Source organism: Rhinolophus sinicus, linkage group LG09 (assembly GCF_036562045.2).
Source record: "Rhinolophus sinicus isolate RSC01 linkage group LG09, ASM3656204v1, whole genome shotgun sequence".
Classification (NCBI taxonomy): Eukaryota; Metazoa; Chordata; class Mammalia; order Chiroptera; family Rhinolophidae; genus Rhinolophus; species Rhinolophus sinicus.
In genome coordinates, this window is record NC_133758.1 from 55941416 (window position 1) to 55958708 (window position 17293).

General features: G+C 38.9%; 1 protein-coding gene and 1 pseudogene across 3 annotated transcripts in view; one reads left to right on the forward strand and one right to left on the reverse strand.

Moving 5' to 3' along the window:
- ALDH1L1 (aldehyde dehydrogenase 1 family member L1) overlaps positions 1 to 17293 on the reverse strand; it is a 133336-nt gene that overhangs the window by 72342 nt on the left and 43701 nt on the right. The window contains exon 1 of one of the 3 annotated variants that reach the window (XM_019719138.2): positions 10947 to 10984. The exons of the other annotated variants lie outside the window; for them this stretch is intronic. The gene's annotated coding sequence lies outside the window, so the exon portion shown is untranslated. Of the gene's footprint in view, positions 1 to 10946; positions 10985 to 17293 lie in introns of those variants that run through there. 3 annotated transcript variants of the gene reach the window in all.
- Positions 1208 to 11248, forward strand: LOC109438947 (Y-box-binding protein 3; annotated as a pseudogene).

Consider the following 17293-nt stretch of genomic DNA (forward strand, 5'->3'; position numbering starts at 1 on the left):
CCTGCAACAGATTCATAGGCTGTGTGTTTCAGTGGCTCTGTTTATTCCTGTGGGGATCCATCCAGATAGGTGGGGTCTGGGGCAAGGTGGGTTGTGAGAGGTGGCCCTGAGCAATGGCAGTGACCACCACCACAGACAGTCCTGAACCCAAGGCTCCCTCCCCTTTGCTGAAACTAGTAGTTGGGCTGTGAGTCTGTGGCTGCAGGCAGCAGTTCTCAGAACTGCAAATATTCTGTTCTTTAGATCTGACACTGTTACTGTTCTGCTTCTAACACCGGGAGGGTGGGAGTGGGGTGAGCTTTGGAAGGGTGGGGAAGGGGTGGCTAGGTTAAGCACCTAAGCCTTCTGTCGTCTGCTTGGGAGTGAGGGCTTAAACCACCACTTTCACCCTTCTTCCCTTAGTCTTTGCTTTGAGATCTCTGCCGTGAGCGTTTGGTTCAGCTGTGTTATATGCTGATCCCTCAGGTGGGACTGTGGCCATAAGCAGAGCACTAGCAGTCCAAGTTCTTCCCTCTGCTGTGGCTGTTGTAGCTCCAGAATGCAGCGAGTACGGAGCTGGAAGCTCTGGTCTGCGTCCTGCGCCTGTGCAGCCTGCATCTCTGCACTTCCTGCTTCTCCCCTCCCCATCTCACCCAATTTGCCCACCTTTAGGTGATATTAGTTGCGCACCTCTTAATCTTGCCCGTCTGCTGCACAGGGAGTCCTTTGTGAATTATAGTTATTCAATTTGTTGTAAATTCCAGGGGAGATTTCAAGAGGCTCACCTCACACTGCCATTTTGATAACGTAACTCTTGCTTGATATAATTTCAGTCTTCTTAAATTTATTGAGACTTGGAAGAAGATACAGCAATGATCTCAAGAGCTAGTGTGAAGCCCAAGATCTCTAGCTGCTTCTGCTGGGAGACCTCACCCTGGCCACCACTGCTCAAACCAGGACATCCTCACCAGCCTCTCCAGAGTGAGCCTGATGACTGTGACCACCAGCCATGCTTACCTCCAATCAATCACCACCCAGGTGCCAGACTGAGAGCAGAGGAGGCAGCATGAGGTAGGTTGGTGAAAACACCACCATCCTCTTGAAGGTTGCAGTGGAGACAGACACCACAACCTCTCAGGATCCAGCACCCAGGAGCCTGCAGGCGCATACCCAGCACCTGCCACCCTCGTCACAAGAAACCCCTTGTGGGGATGCTGCCCCTGCAGCCATGAGTTCTGTGGCCCTCACCTCTTCAGCCTCCATGGGCAGTGAAGATGCCGAGAAAAGAGTTCTCACCACCAAAATCCTTGGCACTTCAAGTGGTTCTACATCAGAAATGGATGTGGATTTAAAATGTAAATGATACCAAGAGATGACGTCACAGAAATGGCAGTGTGAGGAGTGCTTCTTGAAATCTCCCCTGAAAGTTACAACAAGTTGATTAGCTATAATTCAACTAAGGATTCCCTGCTCATCACACAGGAATGCCTGAGTGACCCATACATCAAATCACCTGAAGGTGGGTAAATCTGGCTAGCAGGGGAGGAGGGAAGGGGAAAGTGCAGTGACGTGGGCCGCAGGATGCAGACCAGAGATCACTGCAGCCTCAGGAGAGGAAAGAATCCAGGCTGCAGGCACACTCCTTGTGGCCCATATTCCTGCCCAAGAGATCAGCATATAAGATGGCTGAACCCAGCATTTGGAGCAGAGACCTTAGGTGGGAACTGTGCTTTAAGTCCTCACTGCCAGCCAGAAAACAGAAAATAAAACATGGAGCCTGGCTGCCTCCCCTCCTCCCCAGAGCTTGGCTCCACCCCACCCTCCCAGTGTTAGAAGCAAGCTCCAGAAGAAAGAGTAACAGTGTCAGATGAAAGAAAAGAATATCTACAGCCTTGAGAACTGGAGCGATGGGGTCCCAAATCTGCAGATGCAAACTCTAGCAATAGTGAAAGAGCTGTGGGGGTAAAACAGTTCTGGGCTGGTCGCAGCCACAAAGCACCAGCCACCTCTCACAACCCATCTGTCCCCACCTTTCTGGGCAGATCTCTGTGGGGCAATCAGAGCTGCTGAGACACACAGGCTCAGCATTGGGCTAAAGAGGCAGCATTGGAATTTCAGAAGCTCAGAACTCTATTGTCCTCCATATCCTTCCATAAAATTGGTGCCCCAAGACCTAGGCAACCTGCTCACAGAGGAAAAGCCCACCTTCTGGTAGCTGGCTATGGTGTTCTCAGTGCATTTTTGTGGGCTGGAGCAGAAACGGCACTGACTTTGTAGAAACCACACCCCATAGCCCTCGGGAAGCCTGACCCTGCCCACTTAGAGATGTATTACCAGGGGCACTCTAGGCACCTGGTGGCTGGCTCTGCCTCCACAAGCTACAGAGAAGGTTTTCTACAGCAGCAAGCTGCAATAGCCTGGGGAGATTGCAGAGGGCATTAAGCCAAGACCTGTGCTGCAACATAGATGGGTAGTAGCTGGACTTAGCAGGTATTTTTTGTTTGTTTGTTTGCTTTTTTTTCTCTTTTTTTCCCTTTTCTTTCTCTTTTCCTTTTCTTTTTTCTTTCATCTTTCTTCTTTTCTTTTCTATTTCTTTTTCGTCTTTTTTCTGTTTTATTTTTTGTTATTTTTTGTTCCGATTAGTTTTTGGTGCTTTTAGTTTACTCTGTTTTTTTTGTTTGTTGTGTTTTGTTTTGTTGGCTTTTTTGCATTTTTGTTTGTTTTGATTGTTGGGTTTGTGTGTGTGTGTGTTTTGTTGTTGTTGGTTTGTTCTGTTTTGTTTTGCAGGGTGGTCACAGGCCCAGCACTGGTCCAGGAGCTGAGACTGCACTGAATTTGTAGAAACCATTGACCCACACCCTTTATACCCCTGTAACTCCACCCTGCCTACCTAAAGCTGCATTGCCAGGGGCACTTTGGCTGCCTGAGTGACTAGCCCTGCCCTCACAAACCATAGAGGAAGTTTGTTACAGCAGTAAACAATCCATAATGGCCTGGGAAGATTTGGGTGGTGAACAGTGACCCCAAAACTGCTCTGTAAACACTCGGGAGCAGCTCTCTGGAATTTGCAAGCCTGAGGTGGAGGTTGGCTGCAGTGTCATCAGGGCGCTATACAAGGTGGTCACAAGCCAGATACAGGTATAAGATCTGAATCTGAATTAACATTGTAAAGTCCACCAGTCACGTCTTGTGACTCACTTGAACTCCACCCCACACTGCTAGTGCTGCATCACTGAGGGCACTCTCAACACTGAGTTAACTAGCCAGTGTTGTAAGTAAGGAGCCTCTTTCAACAACTGGGTCTTATGGGCAGTTGACAGGTAGCAACAGGCCTGGGGGCCCTGGGTATTTTTCTAAGCTGCCTTAGGCCCAATATTGGTGGCAGCCAGCCTCAGTTCACATCAAGGCCACCCCCATATGCCTCCAGGTCCAGCATGGGCAGCAGCCACATATAACTTTGAGGTACCTACCAGGTAGCCATGGACTGGTAACAGGCAGGGCTGAAATTGCCCTGCATGAGAGCCCCACCCAAGAGACACCAGAAACAGCACACCCAGAAACCAGCTTCAGAACACACCAGAGCACTACCTGGTTAAACCCACAAGTGGCACAACCAAAGGAGGTTCTCAATAGGCACAACAGTCTGCCCCTGAAGACTTTTCTGAGGTGTCAGCCCACATACAGCAACTCATACACTGTGGGTGTAGCCAGTCCTTATAGCTAGTCAACCTGGGAATGAATCCCACCCACTGACAAGCCAAAAGCATTCAAGGCTCAACTACAACAGAAGAATGCAAACAACACAAAGGACACCTCTGGAACACATGCACAGGGGATTAGGGAGACTGCGCAATTCAACTCCAAAGGGCACATATTACATAATGCCACCCAGCAAAGACTGAGAGACATAGGTGATCTACCTAATACATAGAAGCAAGTACAGAGCAGCAACCAGAATGAGGAAACAAATAAACATGTCCCAAATAAAAGAACAGGAAAAACCTCCAGAAATGGAACTAAATGAAACGGAGGCAACCAACTTACCAGAGACAGAGTTTAAAACACTGACTATAAGAATGCTTAAGAAACTTAGTGAGAATTTCAACAAAGAGATAGCAAGTATAAAAAGGGATATAGAAACCATGAAAAAGAACCCGTCAGAAATGAAGAAGACAATAATTGAAATGAAGAATACACTAGAAGGATTTACCAGCAGATTAGATGAAGCAGAGGATCAAATCAGCGATTTAGAAGATGAGGTAGCAGAATTCACCCAAGTAGAACAACAACAACAACAACAAAAATAAATAAATAAATAAATAAATAAAACTATGAAAATAGTTTAAGAGACCTGGGGGACAACATCAAGTGCAACAACATTTGCATCATTGGAATACCAGAAGGAGAACAGAGGTAGCAAGGGATCGAGAACCTATTTGAAGAAACAATGACCAAAAACTTCCTTAACTTGGTGAAGGAAAACGACATACAAGCCCTGGAAGTGCAGAGTGTCCCAAACAAGATGAATTGAAACAGACCCACACCAAGACATATCATAGTTAAAATGGCAAAGATTAAAGACAAAGAGAATCCTAAAAGCAACAAGAGAAAGAGAGCTACTTACTTACAAGAGAGCTCCCATTAGATTATCAGCTGACTTTTCTACAGAAACTTTGCATGCCAGAAGAGAGAGGCAGGAAATATTCAAAGTGATGAAAAACAACAGCCTACAACCAAGATTGCTCTACCCAGCAAGGCTATCACTTAAAATTGAAGAAGAGACAAAGAGCTTCCCAGAAAAGAAAAAGCTAAAAGAATTCATTACCACCAAGCCAGTATTGCAGGAAATATTAAAAGGGCTTCTTTCAGCAGAAGAATGGTGAAAACAGACTAACAAACAAAGACCAGAAATACAAATAATAAAATGGCAATAACTATGTACCTATTAATATCAATAATCGCTTTAAATGTAAATGGATTAAATACTCCAATCAAAAGATACAGAGTAGATGAGAGGATATGAAAAAAAGACTCATGTATCTGCTGTTTACAAAAGACCCACCTCAGATCAAAAGACACACACAGACTGAAAATAAAGGGATGGAATAAAATATTTCATGCAAATGGAAATGAGAAAAAAGCTAGGGTAGCAATATTTATATCAGGTAAAATAGACTTTAAAACAAAGATTATAATAACAGACAAGAAAAAGTACATTATATAATAAAGGGATCAATGAAACAAGAGGACATAACTCTAGTAAACATTTATGCACCTAACACAGGAGTACTTAACTATATGAAACAGCTATTAACTGACACACAGACAGAGATCAACAGTAACACAATCATAGTAGGGGACTTCAACACCTCACTGATACCAATGGACCTATCCTCCAGACAGAAAATCAAACAGAAACTGTGGCCTTAAATGACACATTAGACCAGTTGGATCTAATCAATATTTTTAAAGCATTTTATCCCAAAGCAGCAGAATATACATTCTTTTCAAGTTTACATGGAACATTTTCCAAGATAGACCACATGGTAGGCCACAAAACAAGTCTCAATAATCTTAAGAAGTTTGAAATCATATCATACATCTTCTCTGACCACAGTGCTATGAATTTTAGAAATCAATTACAAGAAGAAAACTGGAAAACACACAAACACAGAGAGACTGAATAACATGCTACTAAATAATGAATGGGTCAACAATGAGATCAAGGAAGAAATCAAAAGATACCTGGAGACAAATACAAATGAAAACACAACAACCCAAAATCTATGGGATTCAACACAAGCCGTCCTAAGAGGTAACTTCATAGCAAAGCAGGCCTAGCTAAAGAAACAAGAAAAATCTTGTTTCAAATAAGCAGTATGTCTTTACACCTAAGGAAACTGGAAAAAGAACAGCAAAATAAGCCCAAAGTGAGTACAAGGAAGGAAATAATTAAGATCAGAGTGGAAATAAATAAAATAAAGACCAAAAAAACAACAACAACAACAAAACCCACAAATGATCAATGAAACCAAGAGCTGTTTTTTTGAAAAGATAAACAAAGTTACTAACCTTTAGTCAAACTCATCAAGAAAAAGAGAGGACCCAAATTAATAAAATCAGAAATGAAAAAGGAAAAGTGACAAAAGAGAGCATAGAAATACAAAAAATTTTAAGAAAGTACTATCAGCAACTAAATTAGACAATCTGGAAGAAATGGATAAATTCCTAGAAACATACAATCTTCCAAGGCTGAATCAAGAAGAAACAGAAAATATAAACAGGCCAATCACTATGAACAAAATTGAATCAGTAATCAACAAGCTTCAAACAAACAAAAGTCCTGGGCCAGATAGCTTCCCAGGTGAACTTTACCAAACATTCACAAAGAATTATCACCTATCCTCCTCAAGCTATTCCAAAAAATTCAGAAGGAGGGAAGGTCCCCAAGCTCATTTTATAAGGCCACTATTACCCTGACCCCCAATCAAGACATTACAGAAAAAGAAAACTATAGACCAATATACCCAATGAACATAGATGCAAAAATCCTCAACAAAATATTAGCAAACCGAATTCAGCAATATATTAAAAAGATCATACACCACGATCAAGTGGAATTCATTCCTGGTATCTAGGTTGGTTTAATATCCACAAATCAGTTAATGTGATACACCACATTAACAAAATGAAAAATAAAAATCATATGGTTATATCAACAGATGCATAAAAAGCATTTAACAAAATCCAGTATCCATTTATGATAAAAACTCTTGGCAAACTGGGAAGAGTGGGATCATATCTCAACAAAATAAAGGCCATAGATGATAAACCCACAGCTAACATCATACTTAATGAGGAAAAGCTAAAAGCATTCCCCTTAAGATCAGCAACAAGACAAGGTTGCCCACTTTCACTAAACATAGTACTGGAAGTTCTAACCACAGCACAATAAAAAGAAATAAAAGGCATCCAAATTGGAAAGGAGGAAGTAAAATTGTCATTATTTGCAGAAAACATGATACTATATATAGAGAACCCCAAAAATTCCACCAAAAACTGTTAGAATTGATAAATGAATTTAGCAAAGTAGCAGAATACAAAATTAATATTCAGAAATCAGTTGCATTTGTACACACCAATAGCAAACTATCAGAAGGAGAAATTAAGAAATCAAGCCCATTCCCAATTGCTTCAACAACAATAAAATACTTAGGAATAAATTTAACCAAAGAAGTAAAAGACCTGTACTCAGAAAATTATAAGACATTGAAGAGAGAAATTAAAGAAGATACAAATAGATGGAAACATATACCATGCTCATGGATAGGAGGAATTAATATGGTTAAAATGTCCATGCTACCTAAGGCAATACATAGATTAAATGCAATCCCTTTCAAATTATCAATGACATTTTTCACAGAACTAGAACAAATAATCCTAAAATTTATATGGAACTATAAAAGACCCCAAATAGCCACAGCACTCTTGAGAAATAAGAACAAAGTGGGAGTCATCATGCTACCTGACATCAAATTATACTACAAGGCTATAGTAATCAAAACCGCATGGTATTGTTTGGTATTGGCATAAAAACAGACACATAGATCGATGGAACAGAATAGAGATTCCATAAAAAAATCCATGCCTATCTGGTCATTTAATCTATGACAATGGAAGCAAAAATTTACATGGGTGTAAAGACAGTCTATTTAATAGATGGTGCTGGGAAAACTGGACAAATATATGCAAAAAAATGAAACTGGACCACCTTCTTACACCATATACAAGAATAATCTCAAAATGAATGAAAGACTTATATGTAAGACCTGAAACCATAAAACTCCTAGAAGAAAATATAGGAAGTAAATTTGCAGACATTACCCTGAGTAATATTTTTACTGATATATCCACTCAGCCAAGGGAAACAAAAGAAAAAATAAACATGTAGGACTACATCAAACTAAAAAGTTTTTCACAGTAAAGAAAACCATCAATAAAATGAAAGACATCCTAATGTATGGGAGAAGATATTGGCCAATGATATATCTGATAAGGGGTTAATATCCAAAATTTGTAAAAATCAAAACAAAACCAACCAACCAACCAACCAACCAAACAAACAAAACAACTCAACACCAAAAAACAAACCACCCAAAAAAAACCAAAAAAAAAACCACCCCAGCCCAATTAACAAATGGGCAGAGGACATGAAGAGACATTTCTTTAAAGAGGACATACAGATGGCCAACAGACATATGCAAAAATGCTCAACGTCACTAATCATTATAGAAATGCAAATAAAAACCACAATGATATACCACCTTACTCCTGTCAGAATGGCTATCATCAATAAATCAACAAACAACAAATGTTGGCTAGGATGCGGAGAAAAGAGAACCCTAGTGGACTGTTGGTTGGATTGCAGACTGGTGCAATCACTATGGGAAACAGTATGGGGGTTCCTCAAAAAATTGAGAAAGGAACTACCTTATGACCCAGCAATTCCACTCCTGGGTATCTATTCAAAGAAATCCAAAACACTAACTCAAAAAAATATATGCACTCCTATGTTTATTGCAGTGCTATTCACAATAGCCAAGATATGGAAACAACCAAAATGCCCATCAATAGACGATTGGATAAAGAAATTGTGGTACATTTATACAATGGAGTATTATTTGGCCATAAAAAAGAATGAAATCTTACCATTAGCAACAACATGGATGGACCTAGAAAATATGCTAAGTGAAATAAGTCAGACTGAGAAAGACAAATACCATATGATCTCACTTATTTGTGGAATCTAAATAACAGAATAAACGAGCAAACAAAACAGAAATAGACTCAGAGATATAAAGGAAAAAAACTGATGGTTGCTAGATGGGAGGGGGTGGGGATGGGGGAGAAAGTGAAGGGATTAGAAAGTACAAATTAGTAGTCACAATATAGTCACAGGGATATGAAATACAGTATAGGGAATATAATCAATAATGTTTTAAAGATTACATAGGGTGCCAGATGGGTATTGGAATCAGAGGGATCACTTCATAGACTTTGTAGATGCCTGACCACTGCACTATACTCCTGAAGTTGAAGTAGAATGATATTGAATGCCAACTATAATCATCTATCTATCTATCTATCTATCTATTTATCTATCTATCTATCTATCTATCTATCTATCTATCTATCTATCTATCATCTATCTATCTATCTATCTATCATCTATCTACCTATCTATCTACCTACCTATCTAGAGAGTGCCAAAAAATGTATACACATTTTAAGAAAGGACAAAACTATTAAAATTGTAATACTCAATATATACCAATAATGAAAGATGAATACAAGTCATGTTTGACTTCTGCAGTTACAAGAGATACTCAAAGTGGTTACCATCAGCATCCAGACACTTCTGATTACAGCACACTACTGCTAGAGCAACATTGACCAAAGTGTCCACTTGTATACATTTTTTGGCACCCTGGTACACACACGCATACACACACACACACACACACACACACACAAGGTCTGACAATTAAGTTCACAAACTCATCCTAGAAAAAGTGTTATATACTTCATTGCTGAATATCACTACCAGTCACGTTTGAAGTACTCCCTTTGGGAAGCTATGCACAAAGGTCAGTGCTTAGTCCACCCTTCGAAGCAATTTTGGAACTCCTTTTTCTGGAACGGCCATCAGAGCTGTCATTGTATTACCCTTGATGTCCTGAATGTTATCAAAATATCTTCCTTTCTATATTTCCATTATTTTCAGGTAAATATGGAGGGTGCTCCAATAGCTATTTGTTTACTGGCTAAAAACTCCCTCACAGACAGTGCCATGTGAGCTGGTGCATTGTCATGATACAAGAGCTCATTTGGGACCATTTGTGCACACACATTTCTTGTACCAAGATTTTCAGTTAAAATTTTCCTAACTGTTTCTCTATCGATGTTTACTTGGTTTGCTATGCTTCTCACAGTCAGCCGATGGTTTTGACACACAATTCACTGAATTTTTGCAGTGTTCTGTCAGTTCTGCTCATTACTGGCGGCCCTGACCTCTCTTCATCAGTGACACATTCTCTTCCCTCAGAAAAACATTTAATCCATTTGTACACTGCCATTTTCTTCATGGCATTATCCCCATAAACTTGGATTGACATGTCCCTGATTTCACTTCCACTCTTGCCAAGTTTAACAAGAAATTTAATGTTTGTTCATTGCTCTAATTCAAGCTCAGATAGTTTCGCGATAGCACACAAAAACACACAACAATAATGAATACCACTCAGCAAGACACCACCACACATTGACACAAACATAGTTGTGAGACACTGATACACCAAGGTTATAAAACCTTACCAAGCTGTTTGTACAGCGCTGCCAATGTAAGCACACAATGGCAAGTTCACAAACTTAATTGGCAGAACTCGTGTGTGTGTGTGTGTGTGTGTGTGTGTGTGTGTGTATTCACAGAATGTAAAGTACAGCATAGGGAATACGTATAGTCAGTGATATTGTAACAGCTATATATGATGTCAGAGGGGTAGTAGATTGGGCGGTATCACTTTTTGAGGGTGTAAATGTCTATTATGTTGCTTTGTACACCTGAGACTAATAAAAAAAAGTCTAAATGACACCAAAGAAGATGTACTCATACATCAGACTGCCATCAAAAAGAACAATGCACCGAAATATCTGCGCGGTGTAGATGGAGAAACTGTAGAATTTGATGTGGTTGAAGGAGAAAAGGCTGCAGAAGCAGCCAATGTGACTGTCCCAGATGGAGCTTCTGCAGAAGGGAGCCCTTGTGCTGCTGATCAGCCCCGTTACAGATGTGGCTACTATGGCAGATACCGGGACCTCCTAGTAATACTAGTGAGATTGGAGAGATTAAGGATGGAGTCCCAGAGGGAGCACAACTTCAGGGATGGGATCGTCGAAATCCAACTTACCGTCCACGGTATCACAGGGGACCTCCTCACCCATGATCTGCCCTAGCTGTGGGAGAAGCTAAAGATAAAGAGAATCACAAGTGGTCAATGGTCCAAATCAGCCACCTACTCACTGTGAATACCGGTGCTCATAAAAATATTGGCATTGTCCCCATCCTCCTAATACTTCTTCACAAGGTGGCAAAGAGACCAAGGCAGGTGAAGCACCATCTGAGAACCCTGCTCCAGCTACCAAGCAGAGCAGTACTGAGCACCAGGCTCCCCAGGCACCTTCACCATTAGCAGATGACCTAAGGAATTGATGACCATTCAAAAAATATAGCAAAAAGCAGACCATGACCATGCTAACACCAAAGAAACATCCAAGCAATAATAACCAAGATTAATAAGATTAATAACCAAGATGTGGACATTGGAATGTTTACTATTATTCTTTACAAAACAAGTACAAAAGGAGAATGTCAACCAATTTTTTACAGCAATTTTTCTGGGAATGCCTCACAGAAGACAAGGGAAAAATCTCCCCACTTTTAGCAACCACTAGGTTTATATATATTTCCCCTGCATTTTACTATTTTTATAATATGAACTAAAGAAGAAATATTAATACCGTATGGGGAGAACCCCTACTAAAGAAATTTGAAATATATAGTAAAACGCCTTTTTCCCCTTTCTGTTCATTTTGGATGCTGGTGCTAAACTTTCAAGTCTCATGATTAAAAAAGAAAAAGTTTATGTCCTTATTTATTTCTAATATGAGGGGAGGATAACATTTTTGCTTTCTTATGTGACTCTCTTTGAAAATGTGCAGTATAAGTTTCCTAAAACATAAAATTTTTACCCTTGAAAGGGAAAAAAGAGTTAGTGAGACTTGCTTTGTGTCCCAACATATGTTTTATTCTTAATAATGTTCCATGTGCACTTGAGAAGAATGTGCATTCTGTTGTATATATTTTTAAGTCCTTTTGGTTTAATATGTTATTCAATGCTGCTGCTTCCTTGTTGACTTTCTGTCCGGATGATTTATCCATTGCTGTAAGCAGGGTATTAAAGTTCCTTACTGTTATTCTCCCTTTAGGACTGTTGATAGTTGTTTTATATATTTTGGTGCTCCAATGTTGGGTGCATATGTATTGATAAATGTTGTCATCTTGATGGATTGTCCCCTTAATCATTATAAAACATCCATCTTTGTCTCTTATTACCTTTTTTGGGCTTAAAACCTGTTTTATCTGATATAAGTATGGTTACGGTCACTTTCTTTTGGCTTTGTTTGCTTATCATCTTCCAACCTTTTACTTTGAGCCTATGTTTGTCTTTAGAGCTAAGATGAGTCTCCTGCAGGCAGCACATAGTTGGGTCTTATTTTTTATTCTATCTAGCCATGCTGTACCTTTTGATTGGTTAGTTCATTCTATTTACATTTAGGGTAACTATTGGTATATGAGGGCTTACTACTGCCATTTTTATCTTTTTTTTCTTTTTTTCAATCTCCATTATTTCTTTGCCCTTATATTTCTGGCTGCCATTTTAGTTTGGTGGTTTTCTCAGTTTTCTCTTTTTAATGTTTCATATCTCTGCTCTAGATTTTTGTTTTGTGATTATCAAATGGTTTGTATCAAATGGTTTGTATCAAATATCTCATAGATAAAATAATCTTTTTTTCCCTGCTGATAGCATCTTATCTTGATTTGCCAGGTTCCATCATTTTCTTCCTCCCCTTTCATGCTTTTGTTGTTGCACATAGTCCCATTTTATGTCCTGAGTTTGTTATCAAATGGCAGTAGCAATAGTTATTTTTTAATGTTTTTTTCCTTTAACCTTTATACTAACCTTTAGTGATTAACACTCTATTCTGAAATAACTTTGCAATTTTATGATTCTGTCTATCACTTTACTCAAAGTTTTGTATACTTTTGCTTTTTTCATTTCAGGCAGAAGCATTCTTTCAACATTTCTTGTAAGGAAAATCTAGTGGTGGTGAACTCCCACTTTTGTCAGGGAAAGATTTTATTTGTCCTTCATATCTGAAGGCTAACTTGGCTGGGTAGAATATTCTTGGATGCTAGTTTTATCTTTCAGTATTTTGAATATGTCATTACACTCTCTTCTGGCTTATAAATTTCTGCTGAGAAATCTGATGATAGTCTAATAGGTTACTGTAGATTACTGACTTTTTCCTGTTGGCTGCCTTTAAAATTCATTGTATATCATTGGCTTTTGACAGTTTTATATAATATGTCTTGGAGAAGGACTGTTTACATTGAGATAATTAGGCGTTCCATTAGCTTTGTGGACTTGTATAGCCAGTTCTGTCCCCAAGTCTGGGAAGTTCTAAGCTACTATATCTTTAAATAAGTTCTCTGCTCCCCTCTCCCTCTCTTCTCCTTCTGGGATACCCATTATCTTTATGTTGATTTTTTCTCTAATGGAGTGGTATAGTTCTCTAGAGTTGTTTCGTTTTTTGTTTGTTTGTTTTTTTAGATCTTAGTATTCTCTCCTCTTCCACCTGAAACATTTCTAGAATTTCTAGAATTCTATCTTTGAGCTCACTAATTCTCTCTTCCATAGTCTGCTCTATTTCCAATATTTTCTAATACATTCTTCAGCTCATTTATTGAGTACTTCAGCTCCAGAATTTCTCTTTGGTTCTTTTTTAGAGTTTCAATCTCTTTGGTAAAGTACTCCTTCTGTTAATTAATTTTATTCTTGAGGTCATTGAACTGTCTTTCTGAATTTTCTTATAGGTCACTGAGTTTCTTTAAAACAGCTATTTTGAATTCTCTATCAATTAGATCACAATCTTCCAAGAATTTTACTTTCTGGAGAATTGTCATTTTCATTTTGATACTTTGTTACTATGATTTTTCATGGTGCTTGATGAATTTTTCCTCTGCTGGTGCATTTGAAGTAGCAAACATCTTTCTGAGCTTTTTCTAGCTATAGTTGAGAGCCAGCACTTTCCACTCTCCACTAGCCTTTGTCAGTGGTGTCCCCAGTGCCCTTGTTGTCACTGCTTGTTCCTCCAAGGTTGCTAGTGTCTTGCTGCTGTCAGTGTCATTGGGTTGTAGGTGCTGCTGTTGTTCCTGGAGCCTCAGGTCTTGGGTGCCAATGAGGTTCCTAGAGCCTCACTACTGCTGTGAGCATCAGTCCTGGGTGCATTCTCTGCTACTGGGAGGGCCGAGGTCACAGTCACCACTGCCGTGGAGCAGGAGTGTACTTGGGTTGTGGGTGCTGTGTTGGCTCCTGGAACTCCTGGTCCTGAGCACTGCCATGTTTGTTGTAACCTTAGGGCGAAGGACCCCAATGCTGGGTACTAGGGTCTTGGGTGCAGTCCTCACTGCTGGGAGGGTCAAGGTCACAGTTGCCATAATGCAGGGGCATGCCTGGGTCATGGGCTCTGCCACCCCTGCAGTCTCTGTGAGAAACAGTTTAGCAGTTCCTCAAGAAGCTTAACATACAATTACCATATTACTCAGCAATTCTGCTCTTCGGTGTATACTATTTTTTAATTGGGTTGTTTGCCTTTTTGTTGAGTTGTAGGATTTTTAAAAAATATATATATAAAAATTCTGAATATTAAAACCTTAAAGATATATGATTTGCAAATATTTTCTCTCATTCTGACAGTGGTGTTTTCACTTTCTGGGTAACATTCTTTAATGCACAAAAGTTTTTAATTTTAACGAAATCCAACTTATCTATTTTTCTTTTGTTGCTCATGCTTTTGATGTATATCTAAAATTCTATTGCCAAATACAAGATTATGAAGATTTACTCTTATCTTTTCTTCTAAGAGTTTTATGGTTTTAGGTCTTATATTTAGTTAAGGTCGTTGACCCATTTTGCGTTAGTGCTTGTATACACTGTCTGTTAGAGGTCCTACTTAATTATTTTGCATGTAGAAATCTGATTGTCCCAGAAACATTTATTGAATATAATATTCTTTCCTGATTCAGTGGGCTTGTCAAATATCAATTGGTCATATATGTATGGGTTTATTTCTGGACCCTCAATTCTTTTTTTTTTTTTTAATTTAGTGGGGTGACAATTGTTAGTAAAATTACATAGATTTCAGGTGTACAATTCTGTATTGCATCATCTATAAATCCCATTGTGTGTTCACCACCCAGAGTCAGCTCTCCTTCCCTCACCATATATTTCATCCCCCTTACCCTCATCTCCCACCCCCCACCCCCCTTACCCTCTGGTAACCACTAAACTATTGTCTATGTCTATGAGTTTCTGTTTCTCATTTGTTTGTCTTGTTCTTTTGTTGTTTTTGGTTTATATACCACATATCAGTGATATCATATGGTTCTCTGCTTTTTCTGTCTGACATATTTCGCTTAGCATTATACTCTCAAGATCCATCCATGTTGTCACAAATGTTCCTATATCATCTTTTCTTACCGCTGAATAGTATTCCATTGTGTATATATACCACAACTTCTTTATCCATTCATCTATCGAAGGACATTTTGGTTGTTTCCATGTCTAGGCCACCGTAAACAAAGCTGCAATGAACATTGCAGCACACTGTCTTTATGTATAAATGTTTTCAGATTTTTGGGGTAGATACCCAAGAGAGGGATTGCTGGGTCATATGGTAATTCTATTCGTAATTTTTGAGGAACCTCCACACTGCCTTCCATAACGGCTGCACCAGTCTGCATTCCCACCAACAGTGTATGAGGTTTCCTTTTTCTCCACAGCCTCTCCAACACTTGTTACTATTTGTCTTGTTGATGATAGTCATTCTGACTGGGGTGAGGTGATATCTCATTGAGGTTTTGATTTGCATTTCTCTGATGATTAGTGATGTTGAGCATTTTTTCATATGTCTATTTGCGATTTGTATGTCCTCTTTGGAGAACTGTCTCTTCAGGTCCTCTGCCCATTTTTCAATTGGGTTGTTTGTTTTTCTGTTGTTCAGTTTCATGAGTACCTTGTATATTTTGGATATTAGCCCCTTATCGGAGGCACTGTTTGCAAAAATCTTCTCCCATTCAGTTGGTTGCCTCATTATTTTGTCGATGGTTTCTTTTGCTGTGCAGAAGCTTTTAAGTTTCATATAGTCCCATTCGTTTATTTTAGCTTTTACTTCCCTTGCCTTTGAGCCAAAGTCATAAAATGCTCTTTGAACCCAAGGTCCATAAGTTTAGTACCTATGTTTTCTTCTATGCAGTTTATTGTGTCAGGTCTTATGCTTGAGTCTTTGATCTATTTTGAATTAATGTTGGTACATGGTGACAGATAGCAGTCCAGTTTCATTCTTTTGCACGTGGCTATCCAATTCTCCCAGCACCATTTATTGAAAAGGGTGTCTTTCCTCCATTGCATGTTTTTAGCTTCTTTGTCAAAAATTATCTGTCCATATTTATGTGGTTTTATTTCTGGGTTCTCAATTCTATTCCATTGGTCTATGTGTCTGTTTTTCTGCCAATACCATGCTGTTTTGATTATTGTAGCCCTGTAGTAGAAGCTAAAGTCAGGGAGTGTGATACCTCCATTATTATTCTTTTTTCTAAGATTGCTTTGGCTATTCGAGGTCTTTTGTGGTTCCAAACAAATCTAATGATTGTTTGTTCTATTTCTTTAAAAAATGCCAATGGGATTTTGATGGGGATTGCATTAAATCTGTATATTGCTTTGGGTAATATGGCCATTTTAACTATGTTGATTTTTCCAATCCATGAGCACGGAATGTCTTTCCATTTCTTTGTGTCTTCAATTTCCTTCAAAAATGTCTTATAGTTTTCAGCATATAGGTCCTTCACATCCTTGGTTAAGTTTATTCCTAGGTATTTTATTCTTTTTGCTGCAATTGCAAAAGGAATTGTTTTTTGTATTTCTTTTTCTGAGATTTCATTGTTAGTATATAGGAATGCAATGGACTTTTGTACGTTGATTTTGTAGCCGGCAACTTTACTGTATTCATTGATTGTTTCTAATAGCTTTTTGGTGGAGTCTTTAGGGTTTTCTATATATAGCATCATGTCATCTGCAAAGAGTGATAATTTAACTTCTTCATTCCCAATTTGGAAGCCTTTTATTTCTTTCTCTTGCCTGATTGTTCTGGCAAGGACTTCCAACACTATGTTGAAAAGCAGAGGTGATAGGGGACAGCCCTGTCGTGTTCCTGAACGTAGAGCAAAGGGCTTCAGTTTTTCACCATTAAGTATGAGATTACCTGAGGGTTTTTCATATAAGGCCTTTATTATGTTAAGGTATTTTCCTTCTATACCTATTTTATTAAGTGTGTTAATCATAAATGGATGTTGTATCCTCTCAAATGCTTTCTCTGCATCAATTGATATAATCATATGATTTTTGTCCTTTATTTT